This window comes from Camelus ferus, chromosome 3 (genome assembly GCF_009834535.1).
Source record: "Camelus ferus isolate YT-003-E chromosome 3, BCGSAC_Cfer_1.0, whole genome shotgun sequence".
Taxonomy (NCBI): domain Eukaryota; kingdom Metazoa; phylum Chordata; class Mammalia; order Artiodactyla; family Camelidae; genus Camelus; species Camelus ferus.
In genome coordinates this window covers 39,066,804-39,089,854 of record NC_045698.1, presented here as the reverse complement: position 1 = coordinate 39,089,854, position 23,051 = coordinate 39,066,804, and the positions used below count along the sequence as shown (strand labels likewise).

Here is a 23,051-nt window from a genome sequence, read left to right as displayed (position 1 = left end):
GAAAATAATTATGAAATGACAAGCAGTCTGGAAGGAGAATGAAGACAAGTGCCCAGGGTTCTGGACATTATGAAATCCTTTACATGCATGAGCCCAGATCAAAGGAGTTGTTTTTTTTTTAAGAATCTCTGATATGACTGCCGTTTATTTTCCCTCTGAAGCAATTCTTCTTGGCAATTAAAAAAATTACTACATAAAACCAAAAGAGAATGGAATTCTAGAATACAGGACATAAAGGCTTCATGCATTTTTTCCTTTTTCTCATCCTTTCTTCATTTTTCACACTTATGTGAATTGGCTATTAAAAGTTGACCCTAAGAATTTGATTCTAATACTCGAATGTTTGAATTAGCCACGAGTAAAAAATCTTTGATTGAGTCCATTGGTACCAGACATCTTTACCTTGAGAAAAACCCACTACTTGGAAAGCAATAGTACATCAACAGAATTTTGAAGATTTTGGCCATTTTCCCCCTTTCTCTCCTCAGAATCTATTTTTATTCAGCCTCATCATGAGCATCTCCTTTGGGTAATCTGAGTTGCATGCTTTCCTCACTCCTTCTGTATCCTTAGTTTCTTCAGAGCTTCACTCAAGACAGACAAAAGATAAAAGAAAATAAAAAGGTTTTATTTGCAGAGAAATGGCTTTTTGGTACCTGATTCTTCATGCTCATTCATCACTGCTAAGTGCTCCAGAACTGAGGCCAGTGTTCAGGAAGCAACTAGTACATCAGTCTTATGACTGTTGTTCTTAAACTGAGGTCCCTAGTGCCTTTCACGTTGTGTTTTGTGCATCAACCAAGTGATGCCTGTAGGAACCTTTATGTCTAGTGTGGGGGAAAAAATCTCTTTCATTCCCATGTTACCTTAAAAAAAAAACCTCAGGGAGAAGCAAACTGTTGTCTCCTGTATGCTACAGTGCATAAGGATAGAAGTGAGTACCTATTTCTTGGACATTTGTATGAATTTGTCTTTTAAAAAACACCACCATTTCTCTTGTCAGGAGCTAAAAATTAGGTATTATTATGGCTATCTTTTTCCATTGCTAATTTATTCAAATGTAATCTTGACTAATCTATTATTTTGTTAACATGTCTACTTGATTAATATGTTTTTCCTCTCCTCTGATTCTGAGCTACAAATTCTACCCCTGTTAATTTATTATTTAACCCAAGTCCACTATAAATAAACTTCTTAAGATGAATGTAATTCATCTTTCTTGATTAAAGATACCAATAATATCACTAAGTAGCTTATTTCAGATAGAAATTTGGCTGGCATTTGTTACTTGTTATTTTTCTTCTTGGAGATTTGTCGTTTTGGGCATATTTATCAGTGTTGTTTATTCCTGAAAGCATTAATGTTTAAAATATCTGTATCTTAGTAGAATTGATAGCATTGAATTAGATGGATCAATAACAAGACTTTAAGTGCATTTCAAGGAAATTTACCATCTGTATTGTCCTTTTATTCCAACAGTTTTCACAATTTACGAATGGCATTTTATATATTATTTTATGTATTTTCTATAAAGATTAGAAAAATGTGTTCTTTGGCACCTGAATTTTAAAGTGTTCTTGAATTATTAATTGGTTAATTCTGTATGACATCATTATTTATTAGCCAGGCAGTAATATATATTTCTTATGGGGATACATGTACTTTGAGATATCCAGAAGATGCCAGGAGATTAAATATGGAAATTAAAAAGTACTCTCCTCCTATCATTATGTTCAATTCTGATTTTATACCCTTGTAGCTAGGACAAAGAAGAAGGTGGTGGGGTTTTTTAATCTGTTTTTTTGTTTTTATTTTTGTTTACTTTAGAGTAAGGGAAGGATGGAAGGTGTGTCATCTGAGGGTACCTCTAGCTGTGTCATCACAGGAGAGCTGTGATACATGAATACTCAAAGCTTCTGTCCGGGAAGCCAAGTATGATATTCAGGGACAAATAATAATGTGCTAACCTCGTTCACAGTAATCACAGATAATGTAGGACTTGTATCTGCTATCCAGGTTTGAAGGTAAAATATGGAACCTATTTTGGAGAGTTCACGTAGCAACTCAGGCTACATTAATAGAACTGGAAGGGCCCACAATAAAGAGGTAATGAGTCCACTTGACCCTGCAGCATTCAGACCTCAGCTGGAGTAGTGTGCTCACTTCTGGGCTGCAGACATACTGGAGAGGCATCTGAGGAGAGGAGGGATGGAAGCAGACTCATACCTTGTGACATATAAAGTGATTGAAGGACTGCAGATGTTAAGGAGAAGAAAGAAAATGATGCAGTAATGGAAGGACTGGTGCTTGGATGAGACTGGTTCTTTGTGGCTGCAAATATGAAATGTAACAAGTGGGTATACCTAGTAAGAGAGATTTAACCCCTGAATGGGTCTGGATGTTCTAATGGTCAGAAGAAGCATTTCCTGTGACATAGCCTGCATGGGTCCAATTGTGGAAGTAAGGATGGACAAATGGACAATATTAGCTAGGATCCAAAGTCCTGAGCAAATGATAACATCTTAACATCTTAACAATTTTCTGATATTTATCTTTTTTCTAGTTGGTTGAAAATGTTTGCTTTCTTCACTAGTTTTCCCACTGTTTTTGTTTGTTTGTTTGTTTGGTTTTTTTTTTTTTTTAATGTCTTAGAACACTAAGCCACTCTTGACTCTTTTCTTTGTCTTTTTGAAAGATACGGCCATATAGATAATGCATCTCACGTTTCCTTTTAGTAAACTTTTCTTTAAATAAGTCATGTATTTAGCAATTGACTAACATTCTAACCTGGCTTTAATTGATGATGTATAACATGACCTAATATTTTCTAAAGAAATGTGGAGAAAGCAATTAGTCATAGAGTAGTATATGAAGGGTACTATGTCTTTTGTTTAAGTAAATTAAATATTGGCTTATATCAGTAAGATTAGATTTGACTATCTAATTCTACCAGTTTAAATTAAATTTATAGACTTTTAGAGTTTCTTTAAACATTTTATTTTAAAAGAGTTTTAGATTCCTGGAAAAGTTGTAAAAATAGTACATATACCCCACACCCACTTTCCATTATTATTAACATCTTATATGAGTATTGAATTTTTGTTATAAGTAATGAACCAATACTAGGAGTATTGTTATCTGAAGCCCATACTTTGTTCAGATTTTCTTAGCTTTGCTGAATGTTCTTTTTCCTATTCCAGGGTCCCATCCAGAAAAGCACATTACATTTAGTTGTGTTTCCTTAGATTCTTTTTGGCTGAGAGAGCTTCTCAGATTTCCTTTGTTTTGATGACCTTGACAGTTTTGAGGATTACTGGTCAGACATTTTGTAGAATTTCCCTCAGTTGGGATTTCTGGTGTTTTTGTCTTGATTCTACTGGGGTTATGTGTTGCAAGGAGGAAGACCACAGAGGATACAGTGCCATTTTCATCACACTCTCAAAATGTCTTACTGTTACTCGCGTTAATCTTGGTCATCTGGTTGACATGATTTTGTCATGCTTTTTTTCACTGTAAATTTTTTTTTATTGTGTTAACTTATTATTTTTCCATATTTTCATACTATTATCTTTGAAGGGAAGCACTAGGCACAGCCCACACTTAAGGAGGGAGTTATGGTCAACCTCCTTGTAGGCAGAGTATCTCCATAAAGTATTTGGAATTCTCCATAGGAGATGTGTCTGTTCTCCTCCATTTATTTAATTGCTTATCTAATCATTTGTTTTTATCAGTATGGACTCATGAATATTATTTTATACCTATTATGTTTAAATTTTAAATTAAATTAATACTATGCTGAAGCTCAGATTTCTTCTGTTGTGGCCATTGGGAGTTCTTTCAGTTGGTTCTTGTGTCCCTTTTACATATCCCATCATTGTGGGATTTGGGGTTTTTCTTTTTTAGCATTTTCATTGTAAGATGCAGACTCGTCTAGTACATTTCCTTCCCCAGTCATAGATTCAGCCAGTTACCCAAGGATCCCTGGTTTCTTTCATCAGAGAATGGTACTTCAAACCAAGATTTTGGTCCAGAGTATTCTCATTGCTACTGGGTATGAGTGCTTCTCAGCCTTCTTGGCTGACAGCAGGGAAATACACGTGTGTATACTGACCTGTGTAACTATGTGTAACTATCTGTATATATGGTTAGACAGAGAGATAGATAAGTAGAAAAGCATGAGTTCATACTGATGTTTCCAACTATAATCCATTACAACCTGCATCATTCTAGCCTCTCCCCCTTGTTTAGACATAACCTCCCTTCCAACGGTAAGAAACTTCACTCCCACCATCTACCATTGTTCAGTTCCAGTGGAGTTGTTGCAGTTAGCCTGCCTGAAATTGAAATACATAAGTAAAAGTTGTATTTTTCTCAAAGGCTTAGAAAAATTCAATATTACTTTTTTCCAAAAGAATTTTTTTTTTATCCTGGAACTCATGACTTTAATGGCAGTTTCTTTTTATTTCTTTATTTATGGAGGGGTGGTAAATTAGGCTTATTTATTTACTTATTTATTTTTAATGAAGGTACTGGGGATTGAACCCAGGACCTCATGCATACTAAGCATGTACCCTACCACTGAGCTATACCCTCTCCATCTCTGGAACTCATGACTTTAAAATAGTGTTTGGGTTCCAGACATTTTTCTGTATGTAAAGATTGATAAAGTCAACTTTATATTGTTCACAATTATTTGGGTTATAGATAATGTAAATTCTCAGATATTTCCACAATTTAAATGTATCAGAGGGGAGGAAGGTATAGCTCAGTGGTACAGTGCGTGCTTAGCATGCACAAGGTCCTGGGTTCAATCCCTGGTACCTCCATTAACAATAATAAATAAACTTAATTACCTCCCCTCCAAAAATAAATAGCAAACAACCAAACAAATAAAATTTAGAAAATAAACTTATCTACTACTTTAACTTTCTTTTCTGACAAACATACTCCCTACATAATAACTATATCTGTAATAAGAAAATTGACTGATTTGAATTTTACCTTCTTTACCTGTAAATCTCTGCGCTTCCTGGGGAGATGCCAAGAAATGCATGCTGGCCATCACCTGCAGGTCGCTCAAAGAGAAGAGTAACTAGTAGGACCCACCATTAGCTATTCGATATTGGCTGCCTCTTATTTACTGAGAGTCTTTGTAATCACAAGGGGAAGCAAGGATTTGGCTTCAGACATTAAATCAAGTCTTTTTGAGTGGCTAGATGGTTAGAAACAGAGTGAAGAATAGATTTTCGATAATAAGCCATACTTTCAATGAATGTCCTAAGGAAAAATAAGGTTAAGATCTGAAATAAAATAGTTCATATGCCTCCAATTTGCATTTAATTTTGTGTCAGGGTGAAAGCTAATATAGAAAACTTCTAATGCAGAAATTATAAGACTCAAGAACACTTAACTTCCACTTAGGCTCTAACAGAAGTATACTATCCTAACAGTGTCTTTGTTTGTAGTCTAAGATTTTAGGAAATTAAAAAAATAATAATAACTAAATAAACTTTTAGGAGAGTCAGTGTAGCTCAGTGGTAGAGTGCATGCTTAGCATGCATGAGGTCCTGGGTTCAATCCCCAGTACCACCATTAAAATAAGTAAGTAAATGCATAAACCTAATTACTTCCCCACAAAGCAAAACAAACAAACAGAAAAGCAAAAAATAAATAGATAAAATAAAATATTTCTAAAAAATTAAATAGCCATATTTTCTCACTCAGTCCAGAAAGAAGAAATACCGTGTGAACATAATACCTAGGCTAGGAAAATGGTCGATCAGTTAAGTTGGTCTTTGACACCTGTTTTCAGCTTCAGCTCCCTCAACCTCATTACACCCTGTTATCTCCCCATGCCCCACACACTTATTTCCATTCGCTATCCATTTGTAGACATGGAGGGTAAAATGGCATGCAAAATCAGATACAGTTCCTGCCCACATGGAATTCATAGTCCTATGGGGCAAGGAAACATTAATCAAATTGCCACAGTACACACACGTACATGAAACTGCACCAGGGGCAGATGCTATAAAAAAGAAACACACAGAGTTCCAAGAATCTATGAGGAGGTTTGTGACCTAGTCCAGTAGATCAGGAATGGCTTCCTTAAGGAAGGATTGTTTACACTGTGATTCGAAAGATCAATAGGAATGAACCAGGAGAAGGAACATAAGAGAGAGAACTCTTGTGGTAAATGAACAAGTGGTGAGTGGTGAATAAGAGCCAGGGGAAGGTGGGCTCAGAGGGAGAGAAGAGGCTCAGCCTTCCTTGTCTGCCACACTGAAGATTCTTCCTTTATCCTGAAAGTAATGGGCAGCAACCACATTTCCAAGATCAGGAATGCGTTTCTCATCTGTGTGCCTCTGAAAGTCAAAATACGACCCGTATTTCCAAGGGGGAAAACCAAATCCCACCCACCCAAGCCTCTAACACTTCCAGTTCTCAAGGTGTGAGATGTTTCTGGCTGAGAGGGGGTGTCATTGTTTAATCTACACAGAAATAGGCGTGTGTTTGTATTTATTTATAAAATCTTATTTCTTCTGGTCATTTTGTTAGTGACATTAGCAAATGCACTGCCTGCCTCCTCGAGTCTGTTTTTAGGTATTGTTTTTCATCCCCTTCTCTCTCTTCTTGCCCTCTGCTGTCTTGGCTGTCTCCCCATGATTCATACGTTCTTTTCCATTTCCCATCTGTGGGAGGAGGGGTGGTATCCCAGAGGGTAGAGAAGGACCATGTGACTGGAAAAGAGAGAGAAAACTGTAGGAGTTGGGGGATAACTGCTCTCAGGCACTCTGGAGCTGAAGCCTGAAGCATCTGTCTAGAGTCTGTACCATCCCAGTCACTCTGCCAGTTTGACTCAAAGCTAAGGAGAGTCTGGTGCTTCACTTTTCCTCCTAAAGTTTATGCCATAGTCCATTCATTGAGTCCCTCCTTTTGTCACCCAATAATCCTGAAACCATTTCCCTCCTGCGTTTCAGGCAGTAATTTTCTAAATAGTGTACAGGCTTCAGTCTCGCCACCCACCCCATCCTCCTTGCCTCTTCTTCCACAGGGACCTCTCTAAAGGGCAAAACTCAGCCCATCCCTCTCCTGCACAGTGTTCCCTGAGTCTCCAGTGTCTTTAGTTTGGGATTTCTCAACTTCACATGCCTCACCCTAACTGCACCCTGTTTGTGGGAAGTGTTTTACAACTCCTTAAACACATCATCTTTTTTTTTTTTTGACTTTAATAAAACTTACTGGATTTAAAATTTGACTTTTATTATTCATAATGTCAAAATCATAGTTTTAAACAAGTAATTCTTAACTCCTTTTATGGAGGTAAAATTTGCATACTTAGCAATGCACAAATCTTGTGTACAGTTCAGTCATTTTCAGAAATGCATAGAACCAGGTAATCACCACCCCAGTCAAAAGAAAGAGCATTTCTATCATCACTGAAAGTTGGCTTCATGTCCCCCTCTAATCAAAACGCTCCCTCCATTGTTCTAGTTTCTATCACATAGTTTTCCACGTTCTTAAACTTCATAGAAATGGAATCATACAGTATGTAGTCTGTTATGCCTGGCTTTTTTGGCTCAGCGTAACATTTCTGAGATTTATCCATGTCCTGTACGTTAGTTCATTCTGGTGATTGCTGAGTAGTGTTCCGTTATATTAATACAATTCTGTCACAATATGTTTGTCCTTTTTCCGGTTGGACATTTGTTGTTTCTAATTTTTTGAAACATGGTGAATAAAGTTACTATAAACAAGTACTTTTGTGCACGTGTTAAACACATCCTCTTATTTCTTTTGTCAGCCTTTGACCAAGCTATTCCTTCCGATCAGAATGTCTCCCCTCCCCGACCCCTTCTGCTTGGTGAGACCTGTCCCTTCCTTTGAGACTCATCTAAGGCTTGTCTCTTCTTAAAAGTCTTCCGCTCCCGCTGTGTTACACCCAGATTTCTGTGCTTCCTCGGCAGCCTGTGAATTGCTTTTTGTTTTGTTGTTTTTTTTTTTAATACCACTTCCCCAGTAGAACTGTGCATGCTCTTTTCTTGTCTGCCTCTCCAGTAAGAATGAGTTTCCGGGGGGCTCCTGTCATGTCTACCTCATTCATTGTGTACCCTCCTCACCCCCAGAGTGGAGTTTGGCATCTGCTTTGTGTCTGACAAATGCTTTCTCGATTAATGAATTAATCCCATTATTTTCTGCCCTTGTGATCAGTCCTCTCAAGTGCGCCATGCTCATTTGGAAAAGTTGAGCTCTGACTGGTCAGCATCTTCTTGGCCAGCCAGTTTCACCACAAATAGAATGGGTTTTCCTTATCCAGGTGTCTCTAATGCTTCTCCTACACTCATGGGTTTGCACAAAGTGCACAGTACTTATTGGTCAAAGTGACCTCATGGCAACCCCTTATAGCATTGAAACCTCTCCTTGTGACCATTCGAGAGAGCCTCTCTCATTGCCAACCTCAAATCAGACACCCATCCAGCCCAACGCAACCCAACCCAACCTTGAGACTGTATTTCTGGTTTTTACAGATTCATTTCTTAGGCTTTTCCCTTCATCTGAAATCTTCATTCCATCCCCCGCAGCTGCATAATATTAAAAATATTAAGTGTTTACCTTGGGCCAGGCATTAGGCCGAAAACTGTACATGACAAACTTTGCTTTATCTTTGTGAATATCCTTGGAGATAGGTTTTACTCTCCTTGCAGAGAAGGAAACTAAAACACAGAGAATGCGGTAACTTACCCGTGCTCACACAGCTTGGGAGTGACAGAGCTGGGATTTGAACCCAGGCCCCTCTGAGGGGCCTTTCTCCTACTTCACATCCAATTCAAAGACCCACTTCTCAAGTTTTTGTTGTTGTTCTTTTTTTCTCCTTTCCCTCTTTTTTTTCTATGGACCTGTTTCAACAACTATGTATTTCTTAGCGTTGGGCATCTATCATTTTCTGCATCCTCCTGTTCATGATCTTTTCATGCATATAACTTGCCTCCTCTTAGAAGCAAAGATGGAAATTTTCTGCTTTGTGATTTCCTCCCTGAGAGATGGTAAAGCTTGGGGCTTCTGAGTGTGGGTTCTGGAGGAGGCAGGCTTCTGGGGTTCATATTCTGGCTGTCCTCTGTACCAGCCGTATCACCTGGGGCAAGTTCCCTCACGTTTCTCTGCCTCCATTTCTGCATCTGTACAAAAAGGCAAGTTGTACTCTGACTCTGAGAGTGGTTGTGAGGATGGAATGGGTTAATGCCCTCAGCACACTTACAGCAGCGCCTGGTGCATAATGGCTCCTCAGGGAATGGCACTTAGGCTCATTCCCTCACAGCCCGTAGGGGCCCTTTGTACCCAGGTGATGTCCCCACATCTCAGTTGGGTGACTGGTGCAGGAAGTATTCTCACGGGCTGCTGTGGATGCAGGGGATTGCACTCCTGTTGAGGAGTTCTGTTCATGACCATGGGCTTTGATTTGCTTCTCTCTCTGTCAGGGAGTCCTGCTGCTCCAACCCTGGGGAACTGAAATGTTGTGAAACCTCTTTCTGCTCAAATTTCTCAGACTCTGAGATTCCTCCGGGGTTGCTGCTCAGCGCTTCAGGTGGCAACCCTTCTCTCCTGTCCTCAGGCCTGCGGAGAGCAGTCACTCAGCAACCTGTCCAACACCTGTTGTCACCTCACCCACACTTCCTCAGTGCCTTGGCCCTGCCCACAGGGGCCAGGCCCGCTTGGAGCCCTCTGGTCACAGAGTTTGGAATCAGCCAACTGACAGCTCCTTTCTCAAAAATGGCCAGTGGAATCACATGCACATTAATATTTATCAATAGCTAAATACCATTGAAAAGTGAGGAAGAGCCCTCAGGTTAATCACTGTGTCTGATTTTACAAGATGGCTAAGTCGTGTATAAAATATCTCACAATGACAGGCCCTATTGTCCTGAGGATTCAGCGCTACTGAGATGCATTTACCATGTGAGAGAGTGGGAAATAGATTTCCTTTCTCTCTCCAGGACACAGAAAACGGGAAATAAGATGCTTTTCTTGGTCACCAACATCAGCTTCTTGTGAAGATCTTACTTTGGTTAAAGTATTTCTTAAAAAGGACTCAAACCTAAGTAGATAAATATACTTTATTTCAATGTGCAAGCATTTGACATAACTATGAGTGACAGAGAGAAAAAAACAGTTTCTTTTTTTAAAAAATGAGTTCCCTCCCAGTGGTTTATTTGAAAGTGGATTTCCATCCAGAACATCTTCATTTGTCTTCTAATTTTCATGCAATTTGAAAGGGTTAGGTTTCTTACCGTAGGGATCATGTTGATCAAATCTCAATGGATCGGCTGAGGCATTCTGATTTTACAGGCAAATTTATGTCTTGTCATTTCAGGAAATGTTTCAGGAAATGCTTCCTTCACTACCATCTCTGACGAAAATCTTATTTGTATAATATATGGACATAGTATATTCCTCTCCTGCAACTTAATCTGTGTAAAATTTTAGATAAGATAAATGATCTGGTTTTTTTAAGTGTAAGAATAAGCAGTTACCCTTTTGTGATATTCATTTTAAATTCCTACTGGTATGGGAGATTTAAATGCATGTCCAAAGAATGGCCTATCAATGAATTCTCCCCATTTTATCAGATGTTTAGATGCACCTTTGAGAAAGAAGACTTCTGGCTTCCTCTGCATTCTCCAACATTTCTAAACATCTATTGGCATGTGAGGTGGAGACAAATTGGTGCTAGGAAGCAGGCAGGAAGCCAGCAGCAGTCAGAAAATAAAGAATAAAGTAAACATTTACCATATTCACTTTACGGAGTTAACCTAGTCTTTTAAAATATTGTACTATTGATTCCATATCACTAATATATTACTTCTTTCTAAAAGTCATTAAAATAAATGCACACTTTTTTTTCCTTGTACTCTGCATTTTTCAAATTTCCATAAACAAAAACTATCAATAAATAAGCAGAAGCTCTACTGATTGCCACTTCTAAGATCTGAAAGGACTGATTTGACTTACCAGAAACTTACTTTGGGCAGGTGAGCTGTTCTAAGAAGGAGCATACTTAACTTGTTTTCATTGAATAAATTACAAATCAGGGCTAATAGTTTGTAAATTATAAAAATATTCCTCTTACTTGGGTAGGTGTATTAGTCAGGGTAGGTGAAGTTATACTGCAGTAACACACACCCCCACTATGAATTCTGGTGACCCTTCAGGCCAACAGTCTCCACCTGATTGTGCAACACCTCCACATCAGTCCCAGGCATCTATACTCCCCACATTAGGAGATACAGTTAGCAATCCAAACAATAGCAGTTAAATGCTTCCACCCAGAGAAAAAGGAATCCGCTTTCATTTTTTCAAAGCAGTGCGACTTTGTTAATTTCATGGAGGCAGGGAAGCACAGTTCTCCTATGGGGTCAGAAGGAGAAGAAAATTGGAAATTGGTGAATAGTTGAAAATATCCATCTTAGTTTGTGAATGAGGATCATAGTATTATCTTACACTGTCATATTTTTTCAAAATGTTTTACTGAAAAATTTTCTGTGATTTCCCAGAGCCCTGAAGATGAAACATAAATTCTTTAGTGGGGCCTTTTGGCTGTCAGTCAGTCACCCAGCACCTGCCTCTCTCACCATGTCTCCTTTATTTGCTGTGTCCTGTAAGACTCTCTCCAGGAACGACGAGCTTATTGTGCTCTGTTTCCTGCTAATTTTTCCTACCTTTGCAGTCTGCTTCATCTGCCGGGATCAGTGTTTCCTAACAAGTCTCACCGTCCATCTCCTTGGACAGTTCTGCTACTGTGCCACCTGCCTCCTCCAGGCACCAGGCCCGAGGACTGGATTATTGCTGTGGCTCCTTCTCTGAATTTCATCAGCAACCCGTGCAAACTTTAACATAATTCTTCCTGGGTTATGATAAGCTCTGTAACTATCTCCCCTCCCTTAAAGAGTGAAAGTACTAGAGAACAAGAACCAGGGCCCACTTATCTTGGTATCACCAAAAGAGTATCTCACCCAGAATAGGGGCTTAATGTATACTTGTTCAATGAATGAATGAATGAATGGGTTTTACCTGCCTTATTCTAGTTGATTGTTCATATTCTTCAGGGCAATATGTTTTTCTCACATCTTCACACAGGACTTAAAATGGGTATTTCATGGAGTAGTATACAAAAAGTGTTTAAATGAATTGGATTTAGTTCTGAGCTCTATCTCTGGGAATTGATTTCTGATCTCCATCACATTTAGACTTTATACACTACACTATGTTAGAGACGTGGAGTCACCTGTAAACCACATCTGGGACTCATTCTCATGGGTTTATTAAACTTGACATTTAATCAGAGTATCCACTGCCAAGGCTTCTGGTGCCATATCTTAAACCAAATATTTAAGAAACACTGTCTGCAAAACAAAGCTGCCCTTGTGCTTTGGAAACTCTTTCAAATAACATGCCATTTCTCTAACCTTGACTCTATTAAAGATTTAACATTGCAGCAATTTGTTGGATTCTATGTCAAGAGACTGACATCTTGAAAGGGTGGCCTGTTTCTTCATTTGTAGGTAAATTATTCCCATGTGCTTTGGATAGAGAAATGGAAATTGTGGGAATGGACTTAGCCCTTCAACAACGTGATTGATCCGTGGGGACATCATTCCAGAAAATAAGAACGAAGAAACAGACCAAAAAAAAAAAACTCTTCTTGAGTATTATTTGCCACTTTTCAAAATATCCAGTATAAACCTAGGAGAAGTTTTCTTTTTTTTTTCTTTCGCTTTCCTAATGAGAAAGTCTTTAAAGTGTATTTTAACATTATTTTGTATTGTGGGACTATGTTCACAAGCTATCAGCGATAGGGGACCTTTGACGTTACAGATGAACTTTGAGGATGACTTTGTAAGACATTTTCACAGCAGGAAGTGTCATGGAGAATAATCAGAGTCATTTACAGTCCTCCCTGCAGTTTAGGTCCAACAGAGCCAGTGGGGGCTTTGGCACTTTGAAGTTAGTAGTGTCAAACTTCTCCAGAATGAATATTTAAATTGTTTTCTATTAATTTTCTTAAACAAAGTTCATGCAATAAGTGAAATCATCTCTTCTTGATAGCAGTGAATCACATGTATCAATGGGTCCAGAATGACTGGAAATCATACCATGGCCCATATAAAATAAGAATTACATTATTTTAAAGTTTTCTTTTTAAGACTAATAATAAATAACATTATGGGCATATATATTCAGACTTCTTTTTTCTCAATGAATATCTTAAAATGTATTAAACCATTAAATAGTCTCATAAGATAAAGGGTAGACAGGTACCACTTTAGCAGTTTTACATGAGTTATTGATAATATTTATTAACATTTAGTGTCATTTACTGAAGGAGGTAACTGAAGTTAAGCTGTTTCCTGATGACCCAGAGGACAGAGCTATGGTCTTATTTGAATATGGGTATTTGGGGCTTATACTCTTTCTCTTTTCCTCTATTGCCATCAGTTAAGGCTGTACTTAGTTTTTTGTTTGTTTGTTTTTAAAAGAGTGACTAGCTTGCAATTCTGAAGTTCACAATCCTCCCACTCCACTCACTGATTTTCCCCACCTATGTAGTATGACTTTTCTCTACGTAAAATCTATGTGTTTTGTGTATTGCTTCTGAGACTGGAAACAGCACAGATGTTGTGTTCATGATGTCTTCACAGATAGTATGAAACATGAACACAGCAATCGTTAGTACATATCCTTAAATTCTCCTGACCTCAGTCATCATCCTAACATGACTCTCGCAGCAGAGAGATGAGAACTTCTCTAAATCTCCTGCTGGTACTTTTCATCCCAGAAGAAATTGAACATACACGCCTGGTATCTGGGGGAGCAGCCTAGAGTTATGGTGTCAAATACAATTTTTTTTTAACACCTCCAGTTTTATCTTAAAAATCTATGTCTTCTGATCTTTTACTTTTCTCTTATTTTTTTCAACATAAAAATAGATTCTTTTTCTCCAAATTTTTGGCTTTGGCTCTGCTTTTACTATTCTGCCATCTGAATGCACAGCCTTACAGTAATAGAAACTCCTTCTCCCACCCCAGCACACTGATATCCAAATGAGGCAGTGGTTTGCATTCCACCAGATATTTCCATGGCTTGCTCCCTTCAAGTCTTCACTCAAAAGTCACATCAGTGTAGCATTTTCTAGACAACAGCTTGAGAACTAGTCTTCTTCTAACTAGAACTAACTCCCACCCTTGCTATATTTGTCTCTGTCTTACTTATCACATTCTGATATACCTCATAATCCTCTTGGTTTTATTTCTCAAATGTCCTCTTTATTGTAATGTCCATATTCCTCCAACCAGAATGTGAACTGTGTAAGAGAAGTTTGTTCTGCTTTGTTTCCTGTTATAGCCCCAGAGCCTAGAATAGCACTTCATATATAATAGATGCCCAATTCAGGTTTGTAGGGAGAAAATTGGTGAATCTCTCTCTCTGTAAATCTGCAGTCATTGTTGAGTAGTAGTCCTGAAGTTTATGTTTCCTGTACAACCAGATATCTTCCCTCTAGAACTACCAACAGTATTCCATATTAAATGTCTGCCATTTTATAAAGAGGCAGAGTGTTAGTGACGGCTCATCCTGTCATTTGAAGTAAAGTACTTCTCGGCTCTTTCCCTCCATAATTTCTCATTCTTTGCCATGTTAGTTTACACTTTCCTCCCTGTAGCTGATGTCATTTGCAATATAGCAATATAGCAATGCCGTCTGCACTTAGCATCTTGTAGCTTCAGTGTTTGTTGTCTTTATGTCCACTTTGCTATTTTAGCTCATTCTTCAGTTAAATAAAATGCCGTGCTCTCTCAGGATGTCAGCAACTAAAAGAAGGATACACCAACTGTGAGGGTTAGTGTAAAATGCTTGTATTGACTCATAGGACATACATTAATGGACATAAACTTACTGACAAAATTACTTCTAAAATATATTCTGCAAACCATCATTGTCCTTTAAACATCTGACAAAGTGAGAAAGGCTGGCCTCAGTCTTCAGCTCTGCTCAATGACTCTGTGGCCAGTTTTCCACGATGGCCAGGCTGGCATGTAAAGAGTCTCAATCCCAAGGTGCCAACAGGACCAGGAAATGATACTCATGGTGTGATGTCATTGCAGTGAGTAGATGTCAGAGTAGGGAGTGAGGAAGGATAACAGAAATTAGAAATGGATGCGAAATCAGAGCATGTGGTGTTTTCAGTAGTTATTACGGCATTGCTTAGAATGGTACAAAGGATCTTACGGAATAAATTGTAAATCACAGCTATACAAAATTTTGCTTTATAGTAGTCCATTTTGTAAGACTAGATTTAGCAAAAAATCTCTTGGTTTATGTTTCTTCTTGGAGAACCTTGAGATGTAGGGAACAAGGAACATTAGATCAAAGACTTCTCTGCCTGAAAAAAATTACGGATTTCAGCTTTCTATTCTTATGCATTTTCTTATTTGACAAGTCTTTATGTAGAAGATTTCTAAAGATAATGATTCTGTGTAACATTTCTTTAAGGTTTTATTTAAAACAACACATCTCATCATTTGAAAATAGAAGTAACAGTCATTATATGTTTGCCTCCTTGACTGCCCGCCTGCCTGCCTTCCTTCCTTCTTTTCTTCCTTTCTTCTACCTTCCTTTGTTTTTTCCCCTACCTATTTATAAAAAAGACTTGCAGTATCCTACAAAGAGTACAAAGTCAAATAAAGTTTTGGTTTTTTAAATTCAGGACTTCAAAAAGGGAAAATTGGATGAAGAGAAAGTGGATACAATAGTCAGGGTCAGTGTGTTTTCTCTGAAGGAGCTCGGAAGTCTGTCTCACAAGTACACAGTGGCCAGACTTAGCAGCCAAGCAGGAGAAACATTAGATGCAAAGAACACAACATCCGTTTCTCAGGGAAGGCAAAGATTTCCTTGTACTATACCCTAAAATATATTTTCTTGGGGGCAAACCATTTGGATAAAGAACAGTGAGTGCTGTAACAGCCTGTGTCTACCACTGCTTCACAACAAAGGAGAATTCATTCCCAAGGTATGAATTCATTCCCAAAAGAGAATTCATTCCCACGGGCAAGTCACTTCACCTCTTTCCACCCCAGAGCTCTCTGCTTTCGTATTTGGAAACCAAAAGCATCTCCCTCATAGGGTTTTTGTGCTGGTTATAAGAGAGGCTCTTAACCCAGTGGACAGCTAGTGTGGGAGAAATAAAGAATGCAAGAGAATTTGTATAAAGTGTCAAAATCAGAACATTATGACATGGGTTAGAAATTCCATCACAGTTCTTCCAGGTGCATGAGAGGTCCTCTATCTCAGGTGTGCAAGCCTCTGCCCTTGTAATGTGACACTCACTGCCTGCCCCTGAAGAGAACTCAGCAAAGTCTGAAAAGTGAAGAATAACATTTGTATTGTGTTCTGTGAAAGTTTATTAAAAAATATCACCAAGGACAGGGTCCATAAACTCTGGAGAGCAGCCAGAAAGCACATACAACATTCAAGTAAGTTTAGAAAAACTGAGGAAACCTGAGCTGTATATTCACCTGAAGTAGGACCTTTCCACTTCTTCCAGCTAATAACCTGAGGTGACCAGGGTCCCACGGAGCACAGACTGTCACATCTAACGAAGCTCTTACTCACCCCGCAGTGGCTTGGAACTAGGTCAGGGTGTTTCATCCCTTTGCACGAGGAGCAAGGATGATGGGATATTCTCATTTGCCTTGGAATACCCTAATTACGATTGGGATAAACATGGCAGAAAAGACCGGGGTCACTTGCATACCCACCTTAGGATCCGAAAACGTCAGGGGTGCCAGTGGCGGACTCCTTTTGGTTCAGTCCCCAAAGGCTTGGATGGGAAGAGGGTCCACGGGGCATCAGTAATTTTACAGGTTTTCAACTAGCTGGGGATGAGGGGTGGCGAGCAGGATGACCTCACGAAAGGAGTTACACTTGTCGTCAGGAGACCGGTGTTTTCCTTTAGCTCTTTTCTCTCTGCTCTTCCGCAAGTGCTTGTACCTTTGCCCGGTGTGTTTCATCTTCTTACACCCTTACCCCCTCGGCAGTTTAGAATGAAAACATATTTATTCGGATGGTTACGTACCCTTTGTTTTTCTGATTTTTACAGCAGCATTCTGAATGACTGTGTTGCACGTAGAAACAGGATCCTAAAGTCTTTTGTAGTCAAGCATGACTGACCTCTTTCGGAAAAGTGAGACGGCCTCTGACTTAGGTGTGTACGTTGTTTCGTGGTTAACCTTTCTGACACAGTTTCAGTCCTGCTCCATTGTGTTCCTTCCTCCGGGGAGATTCAGAAGAATTGACGTCTAAGGAAAACTGCCCACCATAGAATTAGAAATCATAGCTGCCTCTTCGGAATGCTGATGTACTCGTACTCCTTTAGATTTTACAAATATTAATTCTCAAGTTCAGCCCTCTTTCTTAGTGGACTTTGCTGAAAATATTGTGGTGAGAAGCTTGGAGCTCGAATTAAAGTCTGGGTGCATATTCTGGCTCTGCCACTTACTAGCTGGGTGGCCTTGGGTGGGGCAACCGCTCTGTCTTAAGTCTCCTCCTCTGTTAAGTCAAGGTTGGGGTAACCGTGGTCCCTATTTTATAAGGTTGTAGAGAAGTTTCAAGAAGATGATGCAAGTAAATCACTTAGAACAGCGCTTAGCATGCTGTAAGTTATAAGTTGGCCATTATGTTAGCCGCCTCAGAAACAGATGGAGTCAGACTTGAAACAGTGGTGCAAGGAAAAGAACATGGACTTTGGCTTTATTAATGTCCACTGGCTAACTCTGTGACCTTGGGATCTGAGACTCAGTGTCCTCATCTCCAAAATGGGGACAATAATACTTGTTCTGTAAGATGGTGGTGGAAATGTAATGAGATGGTTCCTACAAAGGCCTTGTTGCCCCTGAAGCCTGGCACTTAGCAGGTGGGAGCTATGCCAGCTCTCCCGAACTCTGCTCCTTACCGCTGTTGGTTGCCGTGAGTGGTGAAGCCCATGTGTGTAACACCTGCCATTAGGCCAGCTATGTGGCAAGTGCTCAGAAAAACTGCAGCTATTGCTTTGTTCCATACTTTGCTTCATTTGTTATCAACTCGGTGAATAACAGCATGCTCCATGAGGGTCTGTTGGAGCAAAGGTTTCATTATTTTAGAAGCTTTGTTTCCTCCAGGTTTCGCTTTGTAATGCTTGCCTTGCCTTTTATTTTTTTTCAAACAATCGTTACTACACTGGTTCCTGAAATATGAAGGAGAGTTTATTACGCTCTGTTAATCTTTCTCGGGGGGGGCATAAATATATTTTCAGTTTCTATTTGAAAACTCACACTAAGCATCCATTTAAATTTTGTTCAGCATGTTATATAATATGAAAAAAGTACATGTTCTTTCCAAAATTGGTCCTGAAGAACTCCCTAGATCCAGAGCCAGGCAGGCAGTTGGGGTGGAGGCAAACAGCTGAGGAGCGTTTCTGTTAGAAATCTTACTACTGATTTTGAATTTTGTGAAACACCTGTTAAATCACTTAGTGGCTAGATTTGGGGGTGGGGCAGGGGGGTGGATCCCTGTTCACTGTTTTAAAGCTGGAAGTAGAAAATTACTCCCTGGTGATTAGGGAAAATGATCACAGAGGTGTATACTGTTGGCATGGAGGCCCATCTATGAGATGATGGTGTTTCTCCTGGGAGATGGCGAAAACTTGAGAGAGGATGCTTTATTTCTCACCTCCTAAAATGTCTTTCCCAGTTTTCTGTGGTGAGAGAAAATGAGACACAGTTATACCTAACAGTTGGTAAAATAGTTACATATATATGTAACTCTTTTATATATAGAGAGAGAGAAAGAATTGCATTAATTATATATAATAGAATAATATTTACAAAAAATCTTGATTAAATGATACCTTTCTATAAAAAATATATTTGTGTATGTATACACAAATGTGTATATATATGTATACATGTATATACACATTTATTTCCAAAATTGACACAAATTTAAGTGTGTAACCTTGATAAAGCAATGTCTGTTGGGAAAAAAAAATTAGAAAAGTTGCTTTTCCAAGAAACAGCTCTGCAGAAGACATCAGAGAATTTCTTTGAAAGTGTTTACAAACGTTGAAGAACAAAGAGTTACTCTGTTATTTAAATGTTTCTAAAGTTAGTGAAAAGAAAGTTGAGTTTACATTTATTGTTTGAACTAGACCTACCTGCAATAGAAAATCTCTAACCAATCTTAACATCAAATGAAGAGATAAAATCCCAAGTACGGTATTTAGGAAATTGAGCTGGGGCAGGAGAGGGGTAGGGAGTGGAGGGTATAGCTCAGTGGTATAGTGCATGCTTAGCTTGCATGAGGTCCTGGATTCAACCCCCAGTACCTCCATTAAAAATAAATAAATAAATAAACCTAATTACCCCCCACAAACAAACAAACAAATATTAGGAAACTGAATCCTGCATTTTGTTAACAGGTTCACAGACATCTGAAACAGAGCTGATTGAGTACATGAACGCATGGTTCTTTGTGTGGGAGTCTGCTCACAGGCTCCATCGTATTAATAGGTTAAAAGAGAGAAGGATTTGTAATGACAGATGTCGGAATTTGACTAGCATTGAATACCCATTCATTGTTTTAAAAAAGAAAACACACCAGTGAAATAGCAGCAGAATATAGTGTCTATCTCAACAGCCTAAAACATTTTTAGGTATGAGTCATTTCTGTTAAAATCAGTTTAATGATAAGTGCTGTCATGTAATATTAAAATATTTTTATGTTACATCATATGGAAGATTCTAGTTAGTACAGTTACTTGAAATGTAAAGTATAAAATGGAAAGTGTCTTTGCAACTGTTTGGGTATTTACATGGAAGAGCCAAAAAATTAGTTGCAAGATTATTAGAAATAATGCAGAGATTCAGTAAGGTGGCCAAAGACAAAAATACATATAAGAAAATCATTTGCTTCTCTACAGAAAAGTGTATCAGTTATAAATTATAATGGAAAACAATAAAATACCACTTAACTAACAGAAGATTTCAGTCACAGAAATCTCCTATACCTCTAAATGAAAATAACAAGAAATCAGAATTTTTTATAAGGAAAACAATAAATTGTAGCTGAAAGAAAACTTAGAGACATCATAATAATATCACACATGAATTATACATTTAAGCAACTTACAAATTGCATGTTAAATCATCTATTGATTTTATACAATCTTATGAAGTAGTTAGTGTTATTACCTTCATTTTACAAATTTTATAACTAAAATTCAGAGAAATTAAAGCCACCTGCTCAAGATCATAGAGGTGGAATGAGCTGGTTAGGATTTGAATCTATACAGACCATTTCTGCTCTTCACTCTTCTTCACTGCACATGGGAAGACCTATTTAAGACACTAAAACTGTCATTTCTGGCCAGTTAAATCTACACAGTTTATTCAGTTATACGCAATACCACTGAGATATAATTTTTTTATTTTGATGAAATGTTTCAGAAGTTCATCTAAAGGAATAAATATATGAGAAAGCCAAAAAAAAAATGAAATAAAAAACTTGAAGGACCATAGGTGAAGGGTAGAGAGATGGAGAACTCGTCATTTCAGAAGTTAGAACATGTTATAAAAACTAGAGGAATCAGAACAGTGGTTTAAGTGAACAATTAGAGATCATTTGAAAAGACTTTACATTCCAAATAAAACTCGTGTGTGTGTGTGTGTGTGTGAATACCCATACATATAAATATACATATGTGTGTAAAATTAGTGTTTTATTCAATGAGAAAAGGAAAGAGATAGTCAATAAATAATGTAGAGGCAATAGGGAAAATAATTGGGAAAATAATACAAACTAAGATTCCTTCATTATTCCTTATATAAAAATATGTATTAGGTAAGGTTTTAATGAAAATAAAATAATACTATTTTATTAATGTATAATATATAATTTTATGAATGTAACAACTAAAAAAGTATAAAATTTGTATAAAAATATAGGTGAATACTTATTTAATTTCAAAGTGGGGAGGTATTTCTAGGCATATTACCAGAGCCAGAAAACAAGAAGAAAATGTCTGATAAATATGTGTACATTAGAAAAATCAAATATGTCTGCGTAACATAATACACCATAAATAATAGGAAGGCATGTGACAAACCAGGGAATCTATTTCTAATACTGCTAAAGGGCAATAACTTTAATGTATTAAAAAATCCTTGGAAATCAATGATAAAAAAAGATGACTTACAGAAGAATCAACATACAATTCATAAAAACACACACACACACAATTTGCCAATAACATGAATAGAAGCCCAAACATAAAGAAATGCAAATTAAACAACAGTGGGGAAATATTTTCTCTAGTCAAAGTATTAAACATTAAAAAACAAAGTCAGATAATACCAAATATTGATTCAAGTTGGGGCATTTTTATTCACTAGCCGTAGAAGTGAAAATTGGAACAGCCTTTCTAGAAGGCCATTCAATAATAATTACCAAACACCTAAAAAAAAAAAAAAAAGCTCTGTGAACCAGCAATTTCTCGTCTAAGAACTTAACCTAAAAATAATTAAGCATATATGAAAAGATTTACCTACACCATTGTTTATTATAGTTGAAAATTGAAAATGGGCCAAATATCCAGCAATAAGAATTAGTTTACTATATCAAGATACGTGCATGTGATGGAATACTGATGTACAAGGATAATACCCAACATGATAGGTGTTCATGGTATATTGAATTGAAAAGTATGTAAACAATATATAAAGTGAGAGATTGCTTTTAAATACAAGACTTTTACATATATAGTTAAAATGTATATTGTAATTCATAGAGAAGCATCTGAAAGGATATCCCCAAATACCAACAATAGCTATGGCTCAGTTGGTTTTTTATATTTCTAGTGAGGTGACCTCTCTGACACTTAGTTTCTTCATCTGTGGAATAAAGAAATCATACTAGATTCATCCTAAAGTCTTTCAGCTGAAGTGTCTCATAATTCTAAGAACCAATGATAGTTAATAATCTTCAGAAAATAGGTTTTTTTTCCCCCATTGAACTTTGGAGTTAACAGAGTAAAACCAGGTTTATCTTGAGGTATCTCTTGCTTTAGTTAAAATTCAGATCCAGATGCTTGGTTATAAATTGTGTCCATATATACTGTGCTTTCTCTGATGACTGCCTTTGTGGTGTAATATAGAGTGGAGTAGGTAGAGAGTTGCATTGAACTTTTATATTTCCCTACAGAATTCTTAGAAACCCAAAGAAATCCTGTTAATATGTAATATCCATTTTAGTGTTTCATCTACCATTTGGAAACTTATCAACCATTCTTGTTTTGGGACAATTTATTTAATCAAAATTCACATTGAGAAACTATGAGAGAGTCAATTCTTTAAAAAACAAAATTTCTCTTGCTAAATAGAGATTTTTGTGTGCTCTAAAAATTGGTGGAAAATGATTCTTCTTTTTTTTTAATCTGATGACTAGTGCTCTACTCTTATTTCTGACTAATAGTGAAATTGCCTGGAAAATGATAAGGACTAATATTTCAAGTGGTTATTCAGAACCTTATTGTGCTAGTGAAATCAAAAACATGCTCAGTTTTAATTTGCTGTTAAACAGTCAACATTTCACAGGGGTTGTTTGGCGGCCGTATACAATAGTAGCAGAGGTGGCTTGCTAAAAATGCTTCGCCTCATTCTTGCTTAATCCAGGTTGCCAAGTGGTAAACCTAGCAGACGTCATGAACGTCCAAGAGGGAACATATTTTATTTGACTTGCACCCCCAGAGGATTTGGCCAATTATTGCTATTTGTTTAATGTCGGTGTTGACATAGTGCCTTTGCCCTGAGGAGCCCCAGGTGCTTTATAAAATTAGTCAGCAATTCACATCACAGCCTTTACGCCCGAGAGTGCACACTGAAAATAATAATGATTCATGGAACCTACAGCCATCCCTAACTCATACGTCTGTTTGCTCAGTGAAACAAAACAAATATGCCAGTTCCCTT

The 23,051-nt window shown here is 37.7% G+C and overlaps 1 protein-coding gene and 1 non-coding gene across 4 annotated transcripts in view; one reads left to right on the top strand and one right to left on the bottom strand.

Moving 5' to 3' along the window:
* PDE4D (phosphodiesterase 4D) overlaps positions 1 to 23,051 on the top strand; it is a 1,019,286-nt gene that overhangs the window by 518,099 nt on the left and 478,136 nt on the right. The gene's annotated exons all lie outside the window — the stretch shown is intronic.
* On the bottom strand, positions 4,522 to 4,593 carry TRNAT-AGU. Its single transcript has one exon. It is a non-coding gene; the product is annotated as a tRNA-Thr (tRNA).